We start from the raw sequence: 27,129 nt of genomic DNA, 5'->3' as shown, positions 1-27,129 counted from the left end.
GCAGTGACATATGGCAGTCAAATGAAGAATGTGTGTCATGGGAGTGAGTTCAAGTCCCCACTGTTCCATCAGCTTGTGGCTTGGCCAGATGACTTTGTGCTTCAGAATCTCCCTCACTGCCTCTAAATTAGGACGAAAGTACCCATCCTAATTCCTGTTTATGCAGCCAGGCAACACCTGTCACTGTCACTGTTATCCTGTTGCTCATCCATTTGCTCAAGCGGGCACCAGTCACATCTCCATTGGGAGACTTGTTGTGACTGGTTTTGGCATATCAAATATGCCACAGGTAGTTTGCCAGGCTCTGCTATGTGGGCAAGATACTCTCGGTAGCTTGCTGGGCTCTCCGAGAGGGACAGAGGAATCGAACCCAGGTCAGCTGCAAATGCCCTACCTGCTGTGCCCAGGCAACACCTGAATACCTGTTATTATGATAAAAGGTAATCAGTGGAGACAGGAGAAAGTCAAGCAGGGCCCCCTCAGGGAAAGCAAACAACCTTGTGCCATGGAAAATGCTGTCCCCCATTTCCCTTCACTTACCACGCTTCCCCCCCACAACATCCCCCAGCCCCCTGCGGGTCCTGCAGTGCCTTCTCAGCAGTCTAGTGCTAGTGGGCACCCTAGTGAAAAGGCCACCTTGGCACCATGCAGAGCAGAAAGCTGTTTACTCCCAGGCTGCCGGGTGCCTGATTTCACCTGTGCTGGATATTCATGCACCTGCTTCAGCCCAAGAACATCGCTATGAAATATTAATTTAAGAGAGGAGTCAGATGATTTGGATCACAGATGGGACTGTGTGAATTAGGGATATCTGGCGACTTTTCTGAGATAGGAGCTTAGCAACCCTGCTCCTGAGATTTAGGGCTTGGGGTGAGAGGGAGAGGGGAGGCACTTGTTTTGATAACCACAAAATGTGATGCAACCTTCTTGTTCTTTCCCGTTGGGTGAAGACAGGTCAAACACACCCAACCTAGCCAATGTGATGGCTACCTTCCTTCAAGAAACATCTTGCTTCACCTTTGTGCTGTTCCCATTTTCCCAGATAACCTCAGTGGGCTTTTCTTAATTCTCCAAAGAAGTCAGGACCCATCACAAATGACAAGGAATTTGCCATCATTAGAATTCTTGGCTTGAGTGCAGCCTGGCCCTGGTGTTAAGGTGGTTCTCACGGTGGCTAGGCAGGAGGAGAGGAGCGAACACCTGACAGAGGCCAGTCTGAGGGAGAAGCCACTTCAAGAAACAACAGAATGCCACTTCAACGTGGGAAGTAAAGAAGCAGGTTGCTTTAATCTGCTCATGAAAGACAGCACCCTTTGAGAAAGTCACAAAGGTCTTAGAGAAATGTCTTTTTTATGTAGTGAAGGACCACAGACTGTAGAGTGTTCCCCCCACCCCCACCTCTACCCGAAACAACAATCTTATTAGTAATTGAGATTTCTCTTATTGAGGAATAACAAGCTATATTCCCCGTGATTAGAATAAAAGGAAACTTCCTGAAATTACATTGTAACTTTTAAGAGTCCTTACACATTTTCATAGATTCCATTTGCCGGACATCTTTGTCATCACAGGGTCCTTATTTGTTGCCTTTCTCACCACCAGCCCACCTGCTTCTATCTCTAGGAATGGGGGAAGTACCTTTTCTCTTTCTGTGTCCCTCTGTCCCTGTCATTGCTTTTCAAGCTCAGCAGAGCCAGCAGGAAGGGCAGTGCCCCCTCCATCCCCCGCCCAAGGGAAGGAATTTGGGATTTGGGAAGGGAATCCAGTCAAGGGCAGGGGAGGGTAGGTTAACGTTGAGCAGGATATTCCCCAATTCCCTACCTATGTGGGTTGTCAGTTGTTCCCTCTCTAAAGCAGGGGTTAATTGTTCACTGCTCCCTCACTCCACCTGTCTGCAGTGAATGAATCTGCAAATCACAGACGGTTTGCCTCTATCATGGGAACATCCTGGTCTGTTGCTCCCCCGACCCAACTTTCTTTCTTCCCACCCCCCTTCTCCCTCCCATGGCACAGCAGGAAATGCCTGCACCCCCACTCCATGTCTCACATCAAGACAGATTGTTATATTTTCAAGAATGTACAACTCAGTCGACAGAGTTCAGTCCCTGAGTTCCCAGGCAAATGGAGAAACATTTGCCTATTGGTTTTATTTTGACCCCATCCCACCCTCTACCCCACGCCATGTTCTCAAAACTCTATTCAGATTCTAACCATTTAGTTTCTTTGAAAGCTTTTCTCACCATTTCACCAATCAGGGACTCAGCAACTCTTCAGACCAGTTCTTCCCCTACCCTTTTTCTGCACTCCCAGCCCCCCCAAATATACCAGAGTACACCTTGGTTCTCATAATATATCATTACTGACTTGTCAGATTTCCCAGGGTTTTAACTTCTTGCTCTATTCTCCTTACAGGGTGCATAGACTTTAGGCCCAAGCAGACTAGACCCAATATAATGACTTAATTCCTCTCTCTAGCACTTGACTGCCATCAACAATCACTACCCGTTTTTTGATCCTATGAAACATGTAGTCTCTTGTTATTTCAGAAGCAGAGGTCCAGAGGTGTTATAACTGACCTGCAATTCAGGAAGAGCACTGTATAGGGAGAGGTAGAGAAGTAACCTGGTGTTGATTTCACATCCTGTCCTGAAAACAATGTTTATTTCACATCATAACCTTATCCTAAAACCCCACAATGGGAGCTCCTTCAGACATTAACTGACTTCTCACTTTTTTTTTTGCTTTTTGGGTCCCATCCAGAAATGCTCAGGGGTCACTCCTGGCTCTGCATTCAGGAATTCCTCCTGGCAGTGCTCGGGGGACCCTGTGGGATGCTGGAAATCGAACCCGGGTCGGCCGCGTGCAAGGCAAACACCCTCCCTGTATTGCTATCGCTCCAGCCCCTCACTTTTAAGAATACCAGCATCTAACATAATAAGAGAAGATTTGGGGAATGAATTCTTTTCCCTGGTTATTTTGTGAAGGTTTACAAATCTTACTTCAATTAACAAAATAATAACAGTAATAGGTCACTGCTATTAATAAAAGAAATAGTAACAGTAATCTACTATTGACTAGGGTGAGAGTCAAGCAGATCTAATGGTAAAATCTTCCAAACAACCCCAGAAGACAATATTGTTAGTAATAGTTTACAGAGCAGAAAAGGGTTAAGTACCTTTCCCCCCAAGTCTACAACTGACTTCATGCTGTTCAGTACCCTCATCCTGTTGGCTTACTCCACTCCATTCTTATTTCACAAGCTCCAGTCTTTTTTATGATTCACTTTTTTTAATGGCATCAACCTACACTTCATTTCAGTTTCTGTCACTTCCTTAATTTGCATGAATTCAATGATGCCCAAATAATTTCAAATTGCTCAAACCAGAATTCACCAGTCCACAACACCTTTCCGCCAAACTGCCCTTCCCCCACAATGCAAGCTGCGGGAATTCAGATGTCTTTGTGACTTGTCAAGTATATTACTGCTTATTATAAATTTTCCAAATCAGAAACTTAAAGGCAGCAATCTGCACGGTGCAGCCCAGCCTGCGTACTTGCTTCCGTCAGCAGTCAGCATGCCATTTTCTCTTTAGAGTCAAGCTGCCCTCGAGTACAGAGATGAAAAATAATAACTCTGGCCCCAGTGATGGCGTTTTGCAGTTACAATTCATCTATCATATGAGGGATTCCTAAGCTGCTCATATGTAATAATACGGGCAGCGGCAGCAGCTTCTTTCCTGAGCTCCACGGGGTTTTATGGGTCCTAGAGTAATCATTTCTGGAAGAGTTAAGCCAAGGAGAGCAGCTTGCACTAAATGCTGCTAGCAAAGGATGGATGTTCAAAGATGATTCGTTCTGCAGCAGTATGATTTATTTGTTCATAGCAAGAGTTTACTTAAAAAAATACCAACAAGCTATCAATTAAGTCCTTTCTAGGATCAAAAATGCAGATATAGTGCTTCTCTTCGATTTGATGCTGAACAGATTGTGTTTTCTAGTAACGTACCTTCAGTAGTTGATAATTTCATAGACAAACATCTGTAATGGCAATTCACTGTTTATGAGGGATGTTGAATTTGCTAGCTAAGATTTAGAGAATTTGATTTGATAAACTGTGTCATCTTACAGATCTCTGCCTGCCATATGGACAGGTTGGTAAATACCAACATGAGCACCTCTCTTTGATTACATCATGATCTGTGTTTACAGCTTTCAAAATTATGGCAGTTCTACTTATTAGAGCTATGTTTAGGTTTACAGTTTTAGCATGGGAAGAATTCACCAATAATTACGTATAACAATGTGTAGTATTTGCTATTTTCTACTTTTAAGGGGAACACAGCTTAAAACCCATTCTGAAGAGAGAGAGAGAGAGAGAGAGAGAGAGAGAGAGAGAGGGAGAGGGAGAGGGGGGGTAGGAGAGGAGGGGGGATCAGGGAATAAAATTGGCCATACAATTATGTCTGAAAGGAAATTTGATTATATTATCATAACTATGCAGCATAATCAAGCACCTTTCAGTAGAATCTCTTTTATAAATTTAACCAATAATTAGGCAATTGATTTTATAGCCTGTCAAATTAATGTATAAATAATGTTCAAATTGGAATCATGTAAAAAGATTTTCTCTATAGCTCTCTTAAATACTAAACCTTCTGGAATGTTTCAAAGATCATCTATTTTATACTGGTATGGACTTCTAAAATTATAGTTTCTTGAAATAGTAATGTAGGTTCCAGCCAAGAAAGACAACAATCACAAAATATAACTTAGACTATAATTAATGTTAACATTCATGGAATCAAATAAATGAACTAATGATTGTGCCCTCTGCTTTTCTGATGACTAGCTTTTACCTAATGACATTGGGAAATATGTAAATTTATCAGCAGGTGAGAATGCCCTTGACTGGGTAAATTATGTGGAGAAATTACCTTTTCTGAAGCTAATTCAAAGCACTAATGGACTTAATACGTTGCATGCATATGTGAGGTGAGCTATTCATGGATCCAAATTAGCCCATAAGAGATATTACCCATTATTTGCCTCCCAGTAATCGTTTCCTCTTTTCTCAAACACAAACCAACCCCGAAGAAAGATGCTAAATTTAATTATAGCAACGATTATGTGAACAATGTAGGTAAGCCATCCAGTGTGCTTCCAAATGCGCTGAGAGCCTGTCAAGCAGTTTAAATATTTTCATGTGGAATCTGGGGGTTTGCAGCTAGTGTATGATGGGAATTTTAAATGATTCTACAGGCGTCATTGAGGAAAATGAATAACGTGAATAACAAGGTGACTGGCCGAGTGAATCATGGAAGCCTGTCAGACTCGGAACATGTCAGGGAAGAGATGATGTCAAATACCAGGAACTTAGCAGCCCCGCATTTAGCAGCCCGGAGAGCCAGAAGAGTAGCCCCTTTAAAACAGCCGAGGAAATACCTGGGTACCTATATATCTTAGGTGTGCAGTGAAAATAAGTCTGTTTTCTGTCATCCTGTTTCTTTTGGTGAATATGGTGATTTATTAGTTTCTATTGAACTGAGTGAAAGCAGGTGAGAATGTGAGCCACATGGAGAATTTACACCTGCTTTCTGGGTGCGTTGAGGGGTGTCATGAAACAATGTATTGTTTTGCCAAAATGCAGTCTAAGGTTATCTGAAAAAAATAATAGTTTCCAACTGTTGTTTGAAAATCTGCTTTTTCGTCCTGGCTGCTCTTGGTTGGGGTGGGGGTGGGGGAGCAGTAATAGCTTCAGGGGGTTAACCATTGTATTCACAACCACATGAAGGAAAAACTAGTGTCTCTGGAAAATGCATCAAGAAGGTCGCCTCACAGAATCAAGTGAATATGCATATTCCAGTTTTGTGCTGAAAGAATAAAGACAGACTGACTTGCCTCATCTCTTTTCTTTAATCACCCAAAGAAGTACAGAGAACGAAAAGAAGAAATGCAAATTTACAACTGATCTGTTATATGATACCTAAAATTTGGTTATTATTTTATTTACATTTTAATTTTATTTTTATTTTTATTAATTCTATGTTTTACTGGAGCGATAGCACAGCAGGTAGGGTGTTTGCCTTGCATGCAGCTGACCCAGGTTCGATTCCTCCGTCCCTCTCAGAGAGCCCGGCAAGCTACCGAGAGTATCCCGCCCGCATGGCAGAGCCTGGCAAGCTCCCCATGGTGTATTCGATATGCCAAAAGCAGTAACAACAGGTCTCACAATGGAGACTTTACTGGTGCCCACTCGAGCAGATCGATGAGCAAGAGGAGGACAGTGCTACAGTGCTAATTTTATTTTTATGCTTTATTATTTTATTTACAATTTAACTTTTTATTTGGAGGTCAAACAAGGAAGGCTCAAAGGATGGTTCCCATGGTTATGGACCTGGGTGGTCACTGTTGAAGTATTTATTTTGTAAGTGACACATCACAAAAAACAAAAGTAATTTGTTTGGAGTTGTGGATATGGGTGTGGAAGTTTGTGATGGGAGCTTCCTTGGATTAAGTCTTGGGGTGTACGTACATATATCAAGAAAAGAAAAAGGTGAGAGTCAATGAAAAAAATGCCAAAGTAACTAATAAATATTTAGAAAAAACACCTGTTCCTGAAACAAGGTGGAAGAGGGAGATAATAGTGTGTGAGCATCCTGCAAGGTTGCTGTCTGTTGATAAGAGAGAAGGCCAGGAGCTGGGGAGATAGTACAGCAGGCAAAGTGCTTGCCTTACATGGGGCGACCTAGGTTTGATCACCAGCATCCAATATGGTCCCATGCATCTCCCCCTCCCCTTCCTCCGTCTTCCAAAGTGATCCCCGAGTGCACAGGAGCGAGGCTGAGCACAGCTGAATGTGGTCCAAAAATAAATAAATAATTGAAAGAAAACCAAAGCACTCAATCATATACCCTGGTATACGGGAGAGGATTTCTACTAGATTTTATAGCTCAACCCCCACTGAACATAAGAGCATCTTGTCAACATCTGTCCCAGGAAGAACTCTTGTCATTAAAATATTAGTAATAATAAAATAACATGCAGAAATGTAGCAAAAATATTGCTAGTGAACAAATTAAAGCTATGATAATCACATTTGTATGAATTGTTAATAAATTAAGCAATATTATGTACTAAAATAAGAATCAATGTAGTGATATAAGAGCTAAAAATGCTATTTAAAGGTAGATTAATCAAGAAATGCAAATTAATGATTCTTAAAAGCATTAGAATTCTCACATTAAAAATGTTTCTTCCTAAAAAGAAACAAATAGATCATTTGTTAGCATGAGTCACCAACAAGGGAAAAGCACATATACACAAAAGAAAAATAATAAATAGAATTAATTACTCAAACAGAGAAAAAATTAAAGTTATTACGAGTGGTAAATTACTCAACTCGGCAAATAAATGTAAGCATCTAGATAAAGTTGAACTGTTCTTCTTTTGAAAAAGGATTGAGAGAAAATCCAAACAGACTTTCACTAATAATGAAATGGAGACTGAACTATTAATAGGAAAATCAGTCCCAGATGGCCTTTTGGTGGGGAAATTCAGACAAATCATTAACTAATAACAAAGCTCAACTATTGCAGACAGAGAACAAGAAAAAAATGGCAAAGTATGTTTTAGAAAAGTCTGGCAAACACAACATAAAAATTAAATTATGGAGTAATATCACTTATAAATATTAATGAAAATTTCCAATGAAATAATACTAACAGAATCAGAACTTTGAAGGTTATATATATGCCATGATAAAGTGAGTTTCATTATAAAAATGTGAAACTATAGCTCAATATTAGAAAGTTCATTTATATAATGCCTTTTATAAATAGAAAACACTACAGGATAATCTTCATAGATTCAAAGGACACTTGAAAAAACTCCATATTCTTTCTTGATAAAAATTTGAAAAACATGGAAACATCCTTAATGTGGTAAATTATATCTATTTCCAACCCTAAAGCTAGTGTTACATTTCACTGGAAAATTTTGGTGCCATTTTTATTATATTCAAGAATTTAAAAAAGACTAGGTTTTTGAAATCACAGCTCTTATGTAATAGTATTATGAATGTTTAGCAAGATTACTAAACTAGAAAATTAAGAGATATTTTAATAGTCTAGAATCAGTAAAATATGAACCAGAAATATAATATAACAGGTAGGCTACAGAGCCATGAATAAGCTCTGGGCACTGCTGAGTGTGACCCCTCACAAATGAATAAAATCAATGTGTGGATATTCTGCATCTATAGTTTTCCTGAGAACCCCAAATAAATGAACCTAAAACACCATTGCAAACAGTACAGAAATTTCTCACAATTTCAGCATACAAAATAGATATTTAGAGAAAGTCTTTCTATATAAAGCAACCAACTATAAAATACAATGGCAAAGAATCTAGTTTTAGTAATTCATTTCAAAAGAAATCTGCCAGAGCTTTGTGAACACACTAAGTCACTGAAAGATAGAAGAATAAATAAATCCAAAGGCATTCTTTTTTTTAATGTATGAAATTTATTTATTTATTTTTCTTTATTTATCTTTAATTGGAGAATCACCATGAGGGTACGGTTACAGATTTACTCATCTTTGTGCTCTTGTTTCCCTCATACAAAGTTCGAGAACCCATCCCCAAAGGCAATCTTGACTAGGAAGATGATAACACAAGCATTTCAATAGGCATTTAAGGTTTTTAATAGAAAGGAAAGTTTAGAATACATATGAAAGATTTAATTTTTCTTTTTAACTTATGTTTTTTATTTTTTATTTTATTTATTCATTTATTTATTTATTTTTGCTTTTTGGGTCACACCCGGCAATGCACAGGGGTTACCTACTGGTTTTGCACTCAGGAGTTACTCCTGGCGGTGCTCAGGGGACCATATGGGATGGGATGCTGGGAATCGAACCCGGGTCTGCCACGTGCAAGGCAAACACCCTACCCGCTGTGCTATTGCTCCAGCCCCTAATTTATGTTTTTAAACCTCCACCTTTTAACTGACTTATCATTAGTGTGTGATATGATAACATTTCAGAGGTATAGTTTATCACCTCCATATGTGAATAGTTCGGCCTCCTGATGAGCTGACAGGAATGGGTAAAGGAAGGTTCAGAGATTTAAGGAAACTGGGAAAAGTTTGAAACAGTCATTGAAAGGGAGACGCCTATTGATAGGGTGCAGAAAGTTTGACAGGTCCTGTCAGGGATGCTGGTGATATTAAAGATATAAAGTTTATATAGGGATTTATTTGTAAATTATACAATTTTTTTCCAGCAGTATTTTTTGGCTCATTATCCAGAGACCACTGACAAATGAGGTCAAGGGTATGTTGGAGGCCTCAAAGACGTTGAATCAGACAGCTCCTAAGTGGATAAGACAGGATTGGAACTCAGGTTGCAGATGGGATTGGGACGTCGGCTGGCCTGAATTGAACACACACACAATAATGCCAATGTTACAGAGCATTTTCCTGTGTCTGGCACTGTTCTGAAGATTTCACAATAGTAATTAATATCATCAGTATTCCAATGCCAGAAAACAAGTACTATTATCATCCCCTGATACAGATAATAAAATGGAAATACTTAGAGCTTATGTGACTTTCTAAGCTAAGCAGTAGCAGAGCAAAGATCTCAGCCCAGACATTCTGACTTCTGAGTTTGTATTGTTACCCATTATCCATTCTGCCTTTCACCAGAAAGATTTGTGTTGAAGATGTAGGTTTTAAATAATCACTGCACAGCTCAGCCTCTAATCCAGTGTAGAATAACAAAGGAGACATTGCTAATGACAGCTATGTTATTCCTGCCACATCAAAACTAGGAAAACAGATAGACCTAATCGAATACAGTGAAGTTTGATGGGAGTGTCACAGATGGTATTACAATGGAAACCACTGTTTCCAGTGGACAAAAATGTTTAACATGAGCATATATTACTCCCCCTAAAGATATTAATAGAAGGCAAGCACCCAGAAAAGGATTCGAAAACTGCCTATGAAGGACTAGATTATGAATAATTTGGCTTTCTTAGACCGTAAGAGTTTTGTGTGAACAACAAAACTTGGATATTTTAGCATGAAAGTATCTGTAGGCAATATGCAAACGGACTGTAGTGAGAACAGCTTTGTATCTGTCTGTCTCGAGGTGATTCAATACCCAAAACAGTTCTAAAAAAAGAAAAAATGAAGTGTAGTGACTGTTCAAATAAAACTTCATTGATGAAAACAGGCAGTGGGACAGATTTAAACTAAGAGGTAGTGCTGATCCCTGTTCTCTACAACTAATACCTAAAACAACAACAACAAAAAGATTCCTTTCTGCCCTGTTCTACCTAACCGTACTTCACACGTAGTATTGATTTCTGGAAAACACATGTATTTAAAAATTATATTCAATAACATTTTTGGTAAGGGGAATAGCCAGCAAGTGCTCAGGGCTTACTCTAAGGAATATTTCCTCGAGGGCTCAGGAGACTATATAGGGTGCTTGGGATCAAACCCAGGTCAGTCGCATATGCAAGGCAAGCACTTTAACCACTGTACTATCTGGTGCAAAATTTACTTTTTAAAATTTACAGTTATGCAAGTTTTAAACATGTAAACAACTTCCTGTAATTACCACCTTTAATAGAGTGCAAAAGAGTTCCCAAGATTTTTTTCATGTAACTCTTTTGTATTCAAACTCACAAATAGCAAGTTCCTACCTTCCCTGCTAGTAGCTATTGATCTGTTCTCTGTCCCTAAGGTTTTGCCATTTCTAGAATGTCATGTAAACACAACCAGCATGTCATCATTCCACAGAGAATCTTTCATTCAGCATATTGCTTTAAAATTCACTCAAGTTCTTGGATGTATCAATAGTTCATTTCTTTTTCTTCCTGAGTAGCATTTAATTACATGGATACACCACAGCTTGTTATGCATTTGCCCACAGAAGGACACTTGGGTGGTTTCTAGGCTTTGTTGCTTATGAGGAATGTTATTATCAGCAAACATGTATAGATTGTTTTGTGGATGTATATTTAAACATCATTTTAGTATATCAGAGAGGAATTACTGGGCCAGATATATGTTTAACTTTATTGAATATTTTTTTCCTTTTGTTCTTGGACCACACCCAGTGATGCTCAGGAGCTATTCCTGATTTTGTGCTCTATGTAGTACTGAGGATTGAACAGAGGTGGCTGTATGTAAAACAAGTGTCTTAACTTATGTACGAGCTCTTCAGTTCCATGTTTAATTTTATTTTTAAGGGTTCTGAATTACTTGAAGAGTCTGTACTTCTTTGCATTCACTCAGCAGCATAGGGATCAGCTTTTCAGCATCCTTGCCAGACTTTGATGCTGTTACAATATTTCCTTTGAGCCTTTATGATAGCTATTGAGTGATACAATATTGACCTTTGTAATTGTACTTCCCAAATAGCTAGTGCTGTTGAAAATCTTTGTTTTGATTTTTTGGTGTGGTGCCAGGGATCAAACCCACGGTCTAATGCCTGCAAGGCAAAATTGCTGCCATTGAGCTGCATCCCCAATCCCAAATCTTTTGAAGTTTTGTATCTTCTCTGATTAACTGTCTACTCAAATTCTTTCTTCATTTAAAAATTTAGTTTGCTACTTTATTGTGGATTTGTCCTTGGTGAGATATATGATTGGCAAATATTTTCTCTTAATTGTGTCAAATATTTTCTCTGGTGTCTTATCTTGATGGTGTCCTTTTACAAGCAATAGTTCTTTATGATATGATGTTTATGATCTTGAGTAGTTCTTTATGATCTCGACCCCAGTTTATAAGACTGTCATTACCAAGCTCAGTAGGGGGCGTGGGAGGTCATGGGGAATTGAAGATGTGGACTAGAAGTCACAGAAGGATGATTTGGGGCAGTTTTAAGGTAGTGGGGTGCAATAACCATATATGAAGAGCATAAACATTAATGCTATTGTAGTTATTATATTAACTACGACAGTAATTTTTGAAAGCTCTTAATTTATTGAGGTTCAATTGTTACTTTTTCCTTTTACATATTTTAATTTGAGCATTAAGTCTAATAATCGCTGTCTAGTCCAAGGCTATAAAAATTGTCTCCCATGAATTTTTTTCTAAGATTTTTATAACTGTTATTTTAAATTTAGGAATTTATTTCTTTTATTAACGTTAAGTTTGTTATGTAGTATGAGGTACAGGTTCAGCTTTATTTAGCTTGTTGCTTTACAGTATTATTCTTTGTTGAAAACAGTATCGTTTTCTGTTGAGCTGACTTAAAATTTTTGCTTAAAAAAGGAGATTGGCCTTATTATATGGGTCCATCTCCTGACTCTGTAGTCTGTTCTGTTGGTCCATATCTTTGACCTTTCACCATTATCACCTAAATTTACACATCATGTATATATTTACAATGAACCTTGCTTGAATATTACTATTACATTATATCAGCAATTCAATTTGAGTTGAATTGATTAATTTATCTTGCTGAGTTCATCAACTCATGAACTCGGCATGCCTCCCATTTATTTTATTTGGTAACTCTGTTTTCATATTTTATTTTATTTTATTTCAATATAGCACCAAATTTACAATGTGACCAATCGTTCAGATTTAGAAAAACAATGGTCTAGCAACAATATCACCACCAATGTTAACTTCTACCCACCAGTGTCGTCAGATTCACCTTTTACCCCCACGCCCCAGCCTGCCACCATGATAGGCTTGTTTTTTAATTTTTTTATTGAATTACTGTGAGATACAGTTACAAAGCTTTCATGTTTGAGTTTCAGTCATACAATGATCAAATACACATACCTCCACCAGTGCACATTTTCCACCACCAATGTCCCCAATACCCTCCCCATCTCACCCTTACACCTGCCTCTATGGCTGATAATTTCCCCTATACTCTCTCTCTGCTTTTGGGCATTACAGTTTGCAATATAGATACTGAGAGGCTATCATATTTGTTTTTTTATCTACCTTCAGCACACATCTCCCATCCCGAATGAGCCCTTCAACCATCATTGACTTAGTGATCCCTTCTATATTCTAGCTGCCTTCTCCCCCAGCTAATGAGTCAGGCTTCAAACCATGGAGCAGCATTCCTGCCCTTGTGTCTACTGTCCTTGGGTATCAGTCTCATATTATGTTATTTTATATTCCACAATTGAGTGTAGCATTCTATGCCTGTCCCTCTCTTTCTGACTTGTTTTACTTAGCATGATACTCTCCATGACCATCCACTTAGAAGCAAATTTCATGACTTCATCTTTCCTAACAGCTGCATTGTGTTCCATTGTGTAGATATACAAAAGTTTCTTTACCAGTAGTATGTTCTTGGGCACTGAGGTTGTTTCCAGTTTCTGGCTTTTGTGAACAGTGCTGCAATGATCATAGAGGTGCAGATGCCATTTCTACTGAGCTTTTTTGGACCCTCAGTATATATTCCCAGAAGTGGTATTGCAGGGTCATATAGAAGCTCAATTTCTAGCTTTTTAAGGAAGGCCCACATTGTTTTCCAGAAAGACTGCACCAGTTGGCATTCCCACCAACAATGAAAGAGAATCCCTTTCTCCCCACATCTGCCCCAGCACTGACTGTTCTTGTTCTTTTTGATGTGTGCCAGTCTCTGTGGTATGAGAGGATATCTCATTGGTCGTTTTTTTATTTGCATCTCCCTGATGATTAGCAATATAGAACATTTTTCATGTGGATAGGTTTGTTCTTAGGTTTGATTGTTGCACTTTGCAACTAGAGGCTATCATATTAGGTGTTCATCATGTTTTTTTCAAAAACAGTCATTATCTATAATTCCACTTTAGACAGTCAGCACTAAAAATTGGGGAAAATCAATTCAACAGAGTTTTTTGTGGCATTATTTAAGTGCAACAAATAATTACTCTATTTCTAACAAGATGGAAAGAGTCAATAAATCTCTGATTTTCACACTGAGAAAAATATCTATTAAAATATGGCTTGTAGATGCCGCAGCAAATTAATGAAAAGCAATGATATACTGCTAAGTGAAATAACCAGACTATAACATTCTATGGGCTTACTTTGTAAAGTTATGGAAAATGTAAACTAAAGGACATTCTCTGAAATGATTTATTATGGTGCTATAGTGACAAGATTATGGGTGAAGGTTTTCTTTTATAAATTTTGTCAAAATTTTGGGCCACATCCAAAAGTGCTCAGGGCTTACTCCTGGCTCTGTGCTCAGGGATTACTCCTTTTTGTTCCCAGGGGACCATAAGGAATGCCAAGGATCGAACCTGGGTTGACTATGTTTAAGGCAAGTTCCTTAATATTCTACTATCTCTCAGGTCCCCAAATTTTCTCAGTTTCTAAAATGTAAAATGCATTCACAAAACATGTGTAGGAGGAATGCTGCTAAAATGCATCTAGCAAAGAAGAAATGGGACAGTTGGTAGATTTAAAATCGAAATTGGCTGAAGAAATAGGCTAACTAGCAGAAAACTGAGCTCAATGAGGTATGAAGCAGTGAGGACCCAAGGGCCTGATTTTGTGGGAGAGGTGTTCAAGTGCTAACCGAGCACAGGCGGCCTCTAATAATCTCATCCACCCCCATAAGGGTGAGTTTCGGGGTAGCAATGGGAACCTTCTCAGTGTTCTTGAATAACTATCCATTACAGAGCTCCTTTATAAAATTGGGGAATTAACAGAGGATGGAGGCAATGATGCATGGATAGAACAATGCTTGGAACAATAATACATAGTAGATCCTATCTCTTTTCTCTTTTCTGACTCATAGCCTATAGACCGTAGGGAGGTTGTGAGGTTTCTGCCAGTTAAGGTGTTCAAGTGAAGTTACCGTGTTTTCCAGCTCCTACAGTTAGACTGGAAAATTCTTATTGGGGCCATCAAGGCCCATCCTTTATGCCTCACTTGTGCCAACCTCATTCCTTGCAACTTCCCAAGCTGTGTGCCTATAGGGGCCGGAGAGAGACTCCAGCAGGTAAGGTGTACATGCGGCCACCCTGGGTTTGATGCCCAGCACCATGTCGTGTCCTTGGAGGTCCAGCAGAAGTGATCCATGAGCACAGAGTCAGAAGGAAGCTCTGAGCACTTCAGGGTACAACAAACAAACAAAAACAACCCATCCTCCCAAACAAAGAAACAAAAACCACTACATACCCTTTACTCCACCCAATACTGGCTTCATTTCCCTTCCTCACATGTGTCATCCTCTGCCCTTCTTTGTGTTTTCTTCTCTCTGGGCCCAGAATCCTGTCCACTCCAGCCTGCTGGCCAGGTCCTGTTCCCACCACGTAAATGCCAACATGGAAATCACTTTGTCTCTGAAACCCAAATTCTGTCCAAACAAAATTTTTCTCTATCTCCTTCTTCTAGGTCTCCTGAGTGCTGTACACTCAAGCTTGTCACTTTTATGCATTAGGAAGTTCTTCTCATTGAGTAATGTGAGGTCCTTTGATGCAGATCTGTGTCAAAGTCATCTCTCTGTATTCTCAATTCCGGAAGTGCTCTCCCTCCCAAGCGCATTCGGGGTAGGTGTAGAAACAAATTCATGGAGTAGATGAAACGTATTTGTTGAAAGATATTTTTTAGCAGAATATTAGAGAAAATGATCTCATAGTGTTATTTACACCCAAGGTAAAATAATGACTATATTTTCTATAAGGATATTCTAATTTAACAAGCAAGCTAATAGTGGTTAGTGAGCAGAATAGCTACACAAATATCAGGCATTATGATATTTTTATTAATTCTATTTCATCTCCAAATAATACATTTAGCACTGCTTTTTGTGTTGCTTTTTTCCATTTCTAATCATTATTTAATATCCTTGCTCTAGCTAATTTATAATATTGCTCCTCAAAGTAAAATAATGTTAGCATGATCACTTTAAACAAGGCATTGAATAAAGGCAAATCCAGGACCCCATATGCTATTCTAATTGGAGAGAGGAGAAATGATTTGGATCTCTTGAATAATATGCAAGTGGTTGATTTGGTACTCTTAACTGTGCTTATTATCATTGTGGTAATAGGCAAGAAGCTTCCACGAGATGTGGTCTTGATCCTGAGTGAGCATTCTAAGACTTTTTGTGGGTGGTAAACCTGTGTGTTGCTTCCATTAAAGACTCAGCCACACGATAAAGGTTGTGTCCAAACAAAGCATTCCCCACCAAGTCAGACACGCTTCCTGAGATAAACACTAATACAAACAGACTCATTCCATTCTCCCCTGGCAGCATGTTAATTAGAAATTGCTGAATCATAGAATAAACATCCAAGATAATCTGAAACTAAAGGGGAACAAAGCATCCTGACTACACAGGTCTCAAGTTTTATTTCAGTGACTCAGGATTTGTTAACATTGGAGGAAATCTGAGAAGCTTGTCCACCCTCAAACTAGTTTGCAGCCTCCTTCTTGCACTTAAACACAAGGAGTTGGCAACCCACGCTCACAGTATGAAAGTACAGGAGGGTCTGTTTGGAGGCTCCACCACGGGTTGACAGAATTAGGGTGGCTGGAGGAATCAGTCGGGATGGGAGATGTGTGCCGAAAGTAGATAATGGGCCACACATGATGGCCTCTCAGTGTCTGTGTTGCAAGCCATGATGTCCAAAAGTAGAGAGAATCACTTGTATCACTTGTCATCCCGTTGATCTTCCATTTGCTCAAGCGGGCACCAGTAATGTCTCCATTTGTCCCTGTTAGGTGCTAGTGTAGCCCAGTGGTATTTGCTCGCTCTAGGACACGGAGCACCTCAAACCATTCGTTCAGGGTTTTGACAAGAAGTCTGACCATCTCGTTGGTGGGCAGCCACGAGGTCTTTTGACATCCTGTGGAATCCAGTTGGTAACAGCTCTACTCCAGGGGTCATCTCTGAATAGCATTACATGTCCAGTACATCTGATTTTTGACGCCTTGACAAACGAGACAGCTTCCCTGATTCTCGATCATCGACGGAAGTCAGAACTCTGGATTCTTTCTCTCACTTGAATGAAACATGATATTTCAAGTATGGATCTTTCGATTCCTCTTTGGGATGCCTGGATAGCATTCTCATCTTGTTTTCGTAGGGCCCAGGTCTATAAGGTGTATATTAGTGCAGGAAGAACAGTGGAGTTGAAAAGATGTGCCCAGCGCCAGAGGTTCTTTGTCCTCTTAACCACTTCTTCAATGTTCTTGAAGGCATTCTACGCTGCTTTCTTCCTCCTGCTCATTTCTGGCACCAAGTCATTCCTCATGTTGAGTTCTAGACCCAGGTACACATAGGTCCTGCATTCGGAGATGTTTGTTCCATTGAGAGCAAATGGAACGTCAGGGACTGGTTCGTTTTTCATAAATATCATTTTGCTGAGATTGAGCTGCAGTCCGACCTTTCCACACTTGCGGTCAAAGTCGGCCAGCATTTGTGCCACTTGGCTAATGTTTGGCGTTATTAGAACATTTTCATCAGTGAAGCGGAGATGGTGTGGTTGCCGACCATCTATCTTCACTCCCATTCCTTCCCAGAGAGAGAGTATGGGGAATATTGTCTTCCATGGAGGCAGGGGGAGAGTGGGAAAAGGGAGGTATCTGGGGATATTGGTGGTGGAGAATGTGCACTGGTGGAGGGATGGGCGTTTGATCACTGTGCTATTGCAATCCAAACTTGAAAGCTTGCAACTATCTCATGGTGTTTCAATAAAAGAAAAGAAAAGAAAGGATCCTATAGCAGCAACCTTTTAATCCAAAATTTATTAGTTAACTAAAAGGTTTTAAATCTGTAAAATTGAGGCCCCAATAGAGTAACATAGCCACATGTGCCTGGCTGTTCAAATTTAAATTAACTACATTTCAATCAAAGTTCATTCCTCAATCCATTAAGCACATTTGAAATGCTTAGGACTAGCTACCTCTGGCCAGTGGCTCTCATCAGACAGTACAAAATATAAGCATACCATCACTGCAGAAAGTTCTAGTGAAAAGAACTGCCCCTAGGTAATCTCTTAAGATCAGCTCTAGGTCATCATTCTGAGTCTTATTTAAGAAAGCCAAATATGTTTGTACCTTTGGGACTCTGTACCTCTGACCATGTTTTGGATACATCTGAATAATGCATTTCTGAATAAATTATTTCTATCCTGATGTCTATGGAGAATATATTGGGCAAATGCAACTCTAGCTCTGAGCACTGTCCTTACTGTAAAATAAAGGACCCAAACCAGGCTAAGTGTGTAGAAATACATCAAATGAATGAGTATTGCCACAATAGGAAGGACAGCCATGGCATTTAAATCATACATACGTGACCTGGTGGGGAGAGGACACCAAGTACAGGTCTCAAACCAGCTCATTGTCTTCTGTTCAATGGGAGTAATGATACCTTTATACCCAGACTCTCAGGAAGCAAGGTCCATGGGACTCTGGAAGGGCCCTTTCCTGTAAAGAGGCATGCTAAAAGCCTCCTACGGGACTCAAATTCATCCATTCCCTTCATTCCCCCATTTTTCACTTTCCCCTTCCTATTCTCCACAGATCTTCCATCTCTCTAGTTATTCATGTAAGGTACATCATTGAAGAAGGAACCACAAGCAATACTTGGAATGATAGAGAATCCTAGAGCTCCAGAGATAGGTTTTTTTCAGTTTCTTTTGTTTTTTGTTTGTTTTTATTTTTCTATTGAACCACGGTGAGAGCATGACAAAATTGTTTATGATCGCATTTTGGTCATACAATGTTCCAACACCCATCTCTCCACCAGTGTAATTTCCCAGTACCAGTGTCCCTAGTTTCCTTTCTACCCCTTGAGACCACTCCCACCGCAGCCTCTCCTCTCTCTCTCCCACTCTCTCTCTCTTCACCGCTCTCTCTTTTTTCTTTTTAACATTAGTTTGGGACCTTCAAAACCTGTGTTTTGGGGGTCCAATTTCAAACCTCTTCAAAGAATGTTATCACTGAATCTACCACCAAAGTACCCATATCCATCCCTCATATTCCACTGGTCTCTTATGTTCAGTACTCTCCTGCTTCTTTGATAACTGCAGCTCTTGTGGTCTGAGTCCATAAATTTCCTTTGGATGTGTCCATTCCTGTTCTTTACCAAGTTTATCATGTTACTAACGGTCAATAAGGATCACTTTCACCTCATCCTCACCAGAACTTGTAGGTCTGATCTTTGCTGTAGGCCATTCGGACAGGTATGAGGTGATATTTCAGCTTTGTTTTGATTGACATTTAAAATCTGTAGTGATGGGCATTTTTTCATATGCCCGTTTTTTTTTTTTTTGGTTTTTGGGTCACACCCAGCAATGCACAGGGGTTACTCCTGGCTCTTCACTCAGGAATTACCCCTGGCGGTGCTCAGGGGACCATATGGGATGCTGGGATTAGAACCCGGGTCGGCCGCGTGCAAGGCAAACGCCCTACCCGCTGTGCTATCGCTCCAGCCCCTCATATGCCCGTTTGACACATGCATGTTTTCTTTGAGAAAGTTTATGTTTGGGTAACTGTACTCCCTCTTTCTTAGTTTTGATTGAGTTGTTTGTTTTCTCATTGTATTTGTGGATTCTCTATTTATCTTTGATAGAAGCATTCTGTCAGATATAAGTTGTAAAAATATTTTCTCCCATTCAGTAAGGTATCTTTTTGTTTTAGTAATTAATTTTCTTCACTGTGCAGAAATGTTTAATTTGATAATATCCTATTGTTTGTTTTGCCTTTATTTTACTTGCTGTTTGTTTTTGAACCCTCAAATACATCCCAGAATCCAATGTTATGGATGGTTTTACCTAAGTTTCCTTAATTCATTTATGATTTTGGCTCCACCATCTAAATCTTTAACATATTTTGAGATAACTTTTTGCATGTTGGAAAACAATAGTCCAGCTTTATAATTTTGCATGTGGTTATCAAATTTTCCCACTACCTTATATTGAAGAGACATCCCTTTCTCCATTTTGTGATATTGGCTCCTTTATTATTAAGTAACTGGACTAAGGACTGGAGCAATAGCACAGCGGGTAGTGCGTTTGCCTTGCATGTGCCCGACCCAGATTCGGTTCCTCTGTCTCTCTCAGAGAGCCTTACAAGCTACCAAGAGTATCCTGCCCTCATGGCAGAGCCTGGAAAGCTACCAGTGGTATATTTGATATGCCAAAGACAGTAACAAGTCTCACAATGGAGACGTTACTGGTGCCCGCTCAAGCAAAACGATGAACAATGGGACAGCAGTGCAGTACAATACAGTGCAACTAGACTATATATGTGAATTGTTTTTTTCTTTTTGGTGCTTTGGCCACACATGGCAGTGTTCAGGGCCTAGTCTTGGCTCTGTACTCGGGACCACCTTGGAAGGGCTCAGGAGACGATATGGAATGCCGGAGATCAAGTCTATGTCAGCTGTGTGCAATGCAATTGTCCTGTCTGCTGTACTGTCTCTCCATCCACCCCCCATATATGTCATATTCTAATTTATCTCCAGAAAAATTAAGTCCCCCTTTATTTTGAGGGGAAACATGCTTTTCTATGATTTGATTTGACACTATTATAGGGCCCCCAGATCAGGATTATTAATTTTAAAATGTTCCAGATACTAGAAAAAATCATTCATTGACTTGTACTCCATTGACAAGGCTCTTTACTAAACCTAGGTCTCTCCTTAGAATCAGACTAACTAGTTTGATTTTCAGTCAGTTTGTATGACTCATAGATGACAGTGACTGAGAATGTAGCATAGAAGAGTGGCTTCAAAACAAATGTAAAGTACCTCTTAAAACTACTAATATATGATTTGTCTAACTGACAGAAAGTGTACAACTGGTTCACATAGAGAAGGCTTGAGTCCTGCTGTATGGAGTTGACTCTTGAACAATGTGGGGCTTTAGAATATTGCCCCCCCTCCAGTCATGTATCCAAGCAGAGTTTATCATGTACAGCTTCACTACCCAAGGCTTCCACATCTGGAAACTCAGCCAAATGACATCCACAGTTGGACAATTCTATGAACATAAAACTTGGGGATGGAAAAGAAAATCCAGTAGAGGTGGACTTGCAGAGTTCAAACCTGTATTATTCAAGGAAAAGTGGTATTCTACCATGTGTCCTTTTAAAGAAGCCCTCCTTACAGAAACTTATGATGATGACCAAGGTCCAGAATGCTAAGCCCACCACATGTGCAGAGGTCCTTATATACCACAAGTTGCCTGCATGAGGTTTTGACTGTGATTGATACTTTCTTTAGACACAGCATTGGACTGTGAGGTGAGAACACAAAAAATACTCTTTTGGATTCTTGACTGGATGAACTATTGGACTTTATTGTGACTCTTTTTCATATTTGAATTTTATTAAAGTACCATGATATTGTGACTCCCATTATAGTTGTTTCGTAACTTCAAATTTTTTCAAAGACTGACTTTGAAAAAGTCATGTTTCAAGTTTTCACAGATTCCCAATCTGGTTGAGACCAAAGTTTAAACTGCACCTATGACTGGTTTTTGAATAATTAAGCACATAAACCCCTTTCATGTCTTTAACACAGCTCATCATTCTTTCTTTTTCATTTGTGACCACTCTATGGTTCATAAGCTGCTTTTCAAATTGTCACATTTGTTTAATTAGCCCAGAGACCCCGCCACGTTGATTTCTGTCAGCTGTATAACAGTCTCCATGGGTAGCTTGCAAATCCCTGACTGGAATTTTTTAGGACAAATTTTACATTTCTTTTCTTTTTCAAAGCAAGTGAAGGCAAAACTCAATGTGCAAGAGCTGAGGAGTGGAGGGGCAGCCTGTTGATGTCCTAGGAAGAAACTATGGCTTGAGACTTGTATCAGACTAAAGATTGACAATTGGCTTTCAGACTAGATACATGAATTGACTACATACCACAGCCTGAAGCCCAAGTCTGAGAGACAAATCTGTGAGGGACACTATTCCATGTGCTATTTATTTCCCTCGAGCCGTGTGTGACATTCACTCACTAGTACCTTTCTAGCAGTGGGTTTGACATTATGCTCTTTGAGTCTTCTCTTTGGTGCTTTAGTAAATTTATGGCAGGGAATAAAAGTATCGATCTGGTTACCCCAAGAGATGGTATAGCCTGAAAATAGATATAGGTTTAAAGAGGATTTAGAGACATCCATAGGCAATGGATTCCCACAGGGTTATTAGGGAAGCTTGGAGAGGGGCAGCTAAGTTGGAAGACATCTATTCTTCATGGGGAGCAAACACTTTTAGAGTTCATTTCAGCTGGGGGTGTTTAAAGCTGCCAATCGTAATCTCCCAATAAAAGAGACTGATAATAGACTCCAAGAGTGACCATTAACATTGCATTTAAAACACACTGACAAGGCTGCTAAATAAATGTGCTTTTAGAATCAGTTTGTATTTCTATTTAACAAATGCTTGATATCTACTAGCACGATATCAGGATTTCCAAAGAGGTATCAGGTCAATCGTAACTCTTCCTACACTGTTTAGCAAGTGGCTAATTTTACCAAGGGGAAAAAAAAACCTTCCTGATTTGGGCACAGCGTTTTGTTGCACGGCTGTGGGTCAAGGTTTTAAGCATCACATTTCCTGGCCTCTATTGTGCTCATGTTGAATTTAGAATGTCTTCTTTCTCCATTAGTCAGACACACCTTTAGAGAAGAAATGCAGCTGTCATTTTTCTGTTTCTTTGCCACTGTTCATATGGAATGAAGAACGTATTTAATTTTCATTGTTTGAAGTAATCACAGAGAGATGGGTGTTTCTTCAGGCATTCGGGATACCCACTTATTAGGGACTTTTGGAATATTTGAAGGGGATATTGTGAATCTGCTTCCACTGGGCCGTAGTCATAGTTTTGCATGTTGTTAAATTTAGGTTACTGCAAAGATTTGGATTGCTCTGTAGAGTTATTTTTCTTTCTATTGTGGGCATGTGTTGGCTGGTGGAAGGAGAGCCTGGTATTGTCTAGTTAGGCCCACACTTTGTGTGATCAATTTGTTAGTCAATTTCATGTGAATGGGACAAACCAACTCTTTTTCATCTAGCTGGCATGTGACTCTGTGAGTCTAAGATCGAAATAGCTGTTGAAGAGGGAAAACAATTCCATGCAAATCGTATTGGCTGGAGTTTCAGCTGTATTAGTGGCCTGGTGCCGTATTTTTACTGAGCTCAGAAATAATGAAAGAGCAAAACGATGGCCAAGTTGTTCACTGGAGGCCTCTTTCCATGAAAACAGATATTACTTCTTTTTTGCTCAGCAATTGAGTCTTTGTTCCTTATAAAAGCAGTTGTTATGAATTCCTCATTACCATTTTTCATAATGTGATAAGTGTAAACTACAAGAAAGCTATCATGTTTGAAAAGCTACAGCAGCCCTTAGAAATGGAATACTAACGCCTTGTGTAATTCTTTGAAAAGGCTTAAACTGGGATTGCACGAAGTGTATCCTTCTGCCTCTCTCTGCCCAGAGTTGTCATTCTCTAGTGCCTTTCACTTAGAGCATAAACTGGCTTTCTAAATGACTGCAGTGTACTTGCATCTAGTGATGTGATAGCAACGAATCCCTTTAGTACTATGTGGTACATGATAATAAATCGTATGGTGCTCTTAAAAAGAAAACTGACAGGTTTATTTGACTTTCACTTTTGAATTACAACCAATAATTGTCATTTCCTTGCGCTCATCCCAGTTATGAATACTCTGGCTACCTACAGTGCAGCTGCAGCCTGAGCTTGGACCTGGTCCAGCCACATGGAATTTGGATGCCTCGCAGAGAGGAGACACTCAAATGTTTTTTGAATGAATGAAATTAACTGCAGATCATTAAACATGGTGCTGGGGGAGAAACCAATGGAAGTATGTTTTCTCAAATGGGTTTAACAAATCTAGAAAAGGAAGAATGGGAAATGAAATATAAGGAAAGAGCTCATGCAATTAACCCCTGGCATGCCATTCATCCTGGAAAATAGCTCTCAGAAAAATGTTGGCAGAGTTTCTTACAAAGATAAACTAATTTTTGAAAAGCGTTAGGAATGACAGTTCTCTCAAACCACCGCATTTTAAAGATGTACTGGGGCATAGTTGATGTCAACTCGCTTGAAAGAGAAGAACCAGAAACTCAACAATGAAATTAGAAATCTCTTTAGAAAAGAACAATAGAGGTCAGAATGAGTTTACAAATAAAGAGAACAAATTCAAAGGGGTTAAAACTGTAAGAGCTGCCCATCAAGAAAGCTCAGGCTATTCTGATGCTTGAATAGGCCCCTAAGAAGCCCTGGGCCTAAGTTTTCTTTTATGCTTCTGCTCTTTGCAAAGCAGTTTCTCGGTGGCCAGTTTTCACATTTCCAGAGCCAGAACTTTAGGCTAATTTTGCCTTTAGGAGTGAAAGCAATTTCAACGGAACAACACTCCCTAGTGGGGGGACTAGATTTCTATTCTCATTGGTTCACTAATTGAGACAAATGTCTTGGTAAGGATTGAAACTTACAAGGCGGCCACCTGCCGGCAGTCAGACCTCATTAGTTAGGTGGGCTGTAGCCTCAGGTTGCTGCTTGTGGAAATGTGTTGAGAACAAGATGGGTTTGGATGAATTCAGTCTAGGATGTGAATCTGGCACTCTATATGCCCCGTTGCGACCATTGGGGAAATTTCTTTGTGGACTTTGTAGAGTAACTGTTACCATAGATGCTGCATTAGTGAGGCTATACATTTCCCCAGAATATTAGTGGATGAAACAGAATGGAGCGTACCTGGCAATTTGAAGAAGATGGCTTGAGTGACTGAATGAACCCCAGCAGGGCTGCAGGGTTCTGCTCTCTGAGCTCCCTCCACTGCAACTTAGAATTAGGCTTCTTGATCAAATTCCAGTTTGCAGGCTGCCAGGATGAAGGCAGCCAGTGTGAGCTGGACTTTTTTTCATGTGCAGTCCTGGAGCTGATGGAGAACTTTTCCAGATTCCCTGAAAAGACTGCCAGTACTAAAGAATTTAGAATAAATCTGTCAATTATTTATTTGAAGAAACAGTGGTAGGGTTTTCTAGTATGCCAGTGAATCATAACTTAGCATTTGAAAGGTTTTTTTTTATTATTATTGAATCACCATGTGGAAAGTTACAAAGCTTGCAGGTTTAGGTCTCAGTTATACAATGCTTGAACACCCATCGCTTCACCAGTGTACATATTCCACCACCAAGAATCACGGTATACCTCCTCCCCACCCCCCAGCCCTCCAGCCTCCCACCCCGCCTGTGTAGCTGATAAATTTCACTTTACTTTGATTACGTTCAATATATCAACAAAAAACTCACTATTATTGTTTGGAGTTTCAAATTATCAAATGCTTCCTTTTCAGCAGGTTCGACTTTGCGGGGGGGGGGGGCATTTGAAAGTTTTAAAAGAATTAGACTTTTTGTGGCGGAATGATTTTGTTTTATCCTATCACTGGGAAGTTAGGTATCCTGTAATATTTAATTGTGCACTTCTTCCCTACTACACTTGCAGAGAAATCAGAAATGCAATCTCTGAAGACTGTCTTAACATTCCAAATGGAACACTCAGTCCATTGAATTGACTGGAATTTTGACTACTAGAGAACCTTGGCAGGAAAGTTTAGGGATAGGGCCCCAGAAAAGTCTGTGGTTCCACCGATGTTGGACTTTCTAAGAGCCCTGCAAACAGTCTACTGAATTATTTTGTTGTCTTCCTGTGAGCTACAGCTCCCTCCTGCCCTCCACACTGTGCTCTCTCCCTCAACTCAGCAAGGCATCTCCAGGAGAATGATGAATTTCCTTAGCCAATTCGATCTGCCATGTTTATCTGTCATGCAAAACGAAATGAAACAATGTTCTGGATTCCATTTTTGCATCTTTTCCCTTAGAGTATGAACTTCTCTGAGATGGAAAGTATAATCAAATGATTCTTTGTTCCTGACTTTCTAGAAATTCTTTTTCAGGTGGACCCTTGCAGATGAGCTACTCACTGCCTTATAACCTGGGGGCCCATAGTGAGAAAGCTCCCACAAGTGGAATTGTTGCCGAAATTGGTCCCCTGATAACTGCCATCCATTGGGTTAATTCTAACCTCTTTACGCATAAAGTAGGTCACAAATCTCTTCCATGTCAGAGCCCTTCCAATGTGCACCTTTCGGGTCTCCCCTCTTTCTTCCTTTTCTGTAAACTTCCCCTCATCTTTGAAAGTGAATATATATTTATACTGAGCTTTCTAAGCTCCGGCAGTTCCAGTAAACTTCCCCTGTGCGAGAGTGCCCTATTCCCGTGTTCCTGCACAAAAGGGACCATGCAGTGTGGCACTCTGTCACTGATGTGTCTGCTCATACAACATGCTAGCATGTGATTAAACATTGCCCTTCGCATTCTGGGTATCATACGGATCTTCATAAGCACTCGAGTTGGCCTTGGTTCAACTGGCTGCCAGAGCCTTCAGATTTCTTTGGAGTTTTAACCCGTGGGTTACAGTTCAGTGGGGTGGTCTTTCTCATTCTGCAGTTTTATCTGGGTCTGTGGAACATAATTGCCATTTTCATGCAGTCCCTGTTAAAATTCATCATGACTTCAGGCTAGTCTTACAAGGTCTTCCTTCATTTGGATCACTCAGTTTGCTGTCAGCTTGGATAAGCCTGAATTCTACGTGTTCCTTAAGTGACGGAACGAGGTGCTGATTTTGAAATATTTCTGTCAATCAAAGAATCCAAACACAATCAGCACATTATTTTTCTTCAAACTGATAAGGAAGGATATAGATACGATAGAACTCTCTGACACACCTCCAGAGGTTGCTTTTGAGGTTGGCCCCACTCCTCAGCCATCTATGTCAGCTGACTTGACTTCATTGAAAGTCCATGCTTGTGAATATCCCTCACACTGTCTCACCCTTAGCTGTAAGTTATATGTGACTATTGGTAAATATCTTACTGAAATTGGGATGTCCTCTGGCAGTTTCTTAGTCTATCAACTAGAATCTTATTTACCCAAGTGCTGTCAGCTCTCTGGTCTGTGGTCTGGCCCGGCTTCCAGTGGTCCTGGAAGCCTAAATTAACAGTGCATTTCATAACATCACATGAAGCTGACACCCAAGGACAGTAGGTACTAGGGCCAGGGGGATTGCCCCATAGCTGGAAGACTGCTTCATGAGCGGAGGGGAGAAGGCAGA

The 27,129-nt window shown here is 40.0% G+C and overlaps 1 protein-coding gene across 3 annotated transcripts in view; it reads left to right on the top strand.

Annotated features, from left to right (window-relative positions):
- Positions 1 to 27,129, top strand: part of AFF2 (ALF transcription elongation factor 2) — a 552,818-nt gene that overhangs the window by 336,118 nt on the left and 189,571 nt on the right. The gene's annotated exons all lie outside the window — the stretch shown is intronic.

The sequence above is a fragment of the Sorex araneus genome, chromosome X (assembly GCF_027595985.1).
Source record: "Sorex araneus isolate mSorAra2 chromosome X, mSorAra2.pri, whole genome shotgun sequence".
Classification (NCBI taxonomy): domain Eukaryota; kingdom Metazoa; phylum Chordata; class Mammalia; order Eulipotyphla; family Soricidae; genus Sorex; species Sorex araneus.
Note: the sequence above shows the minus strand (reverse complement) of the source record. Positions and strands in the feature narration are given on the sequence as shown.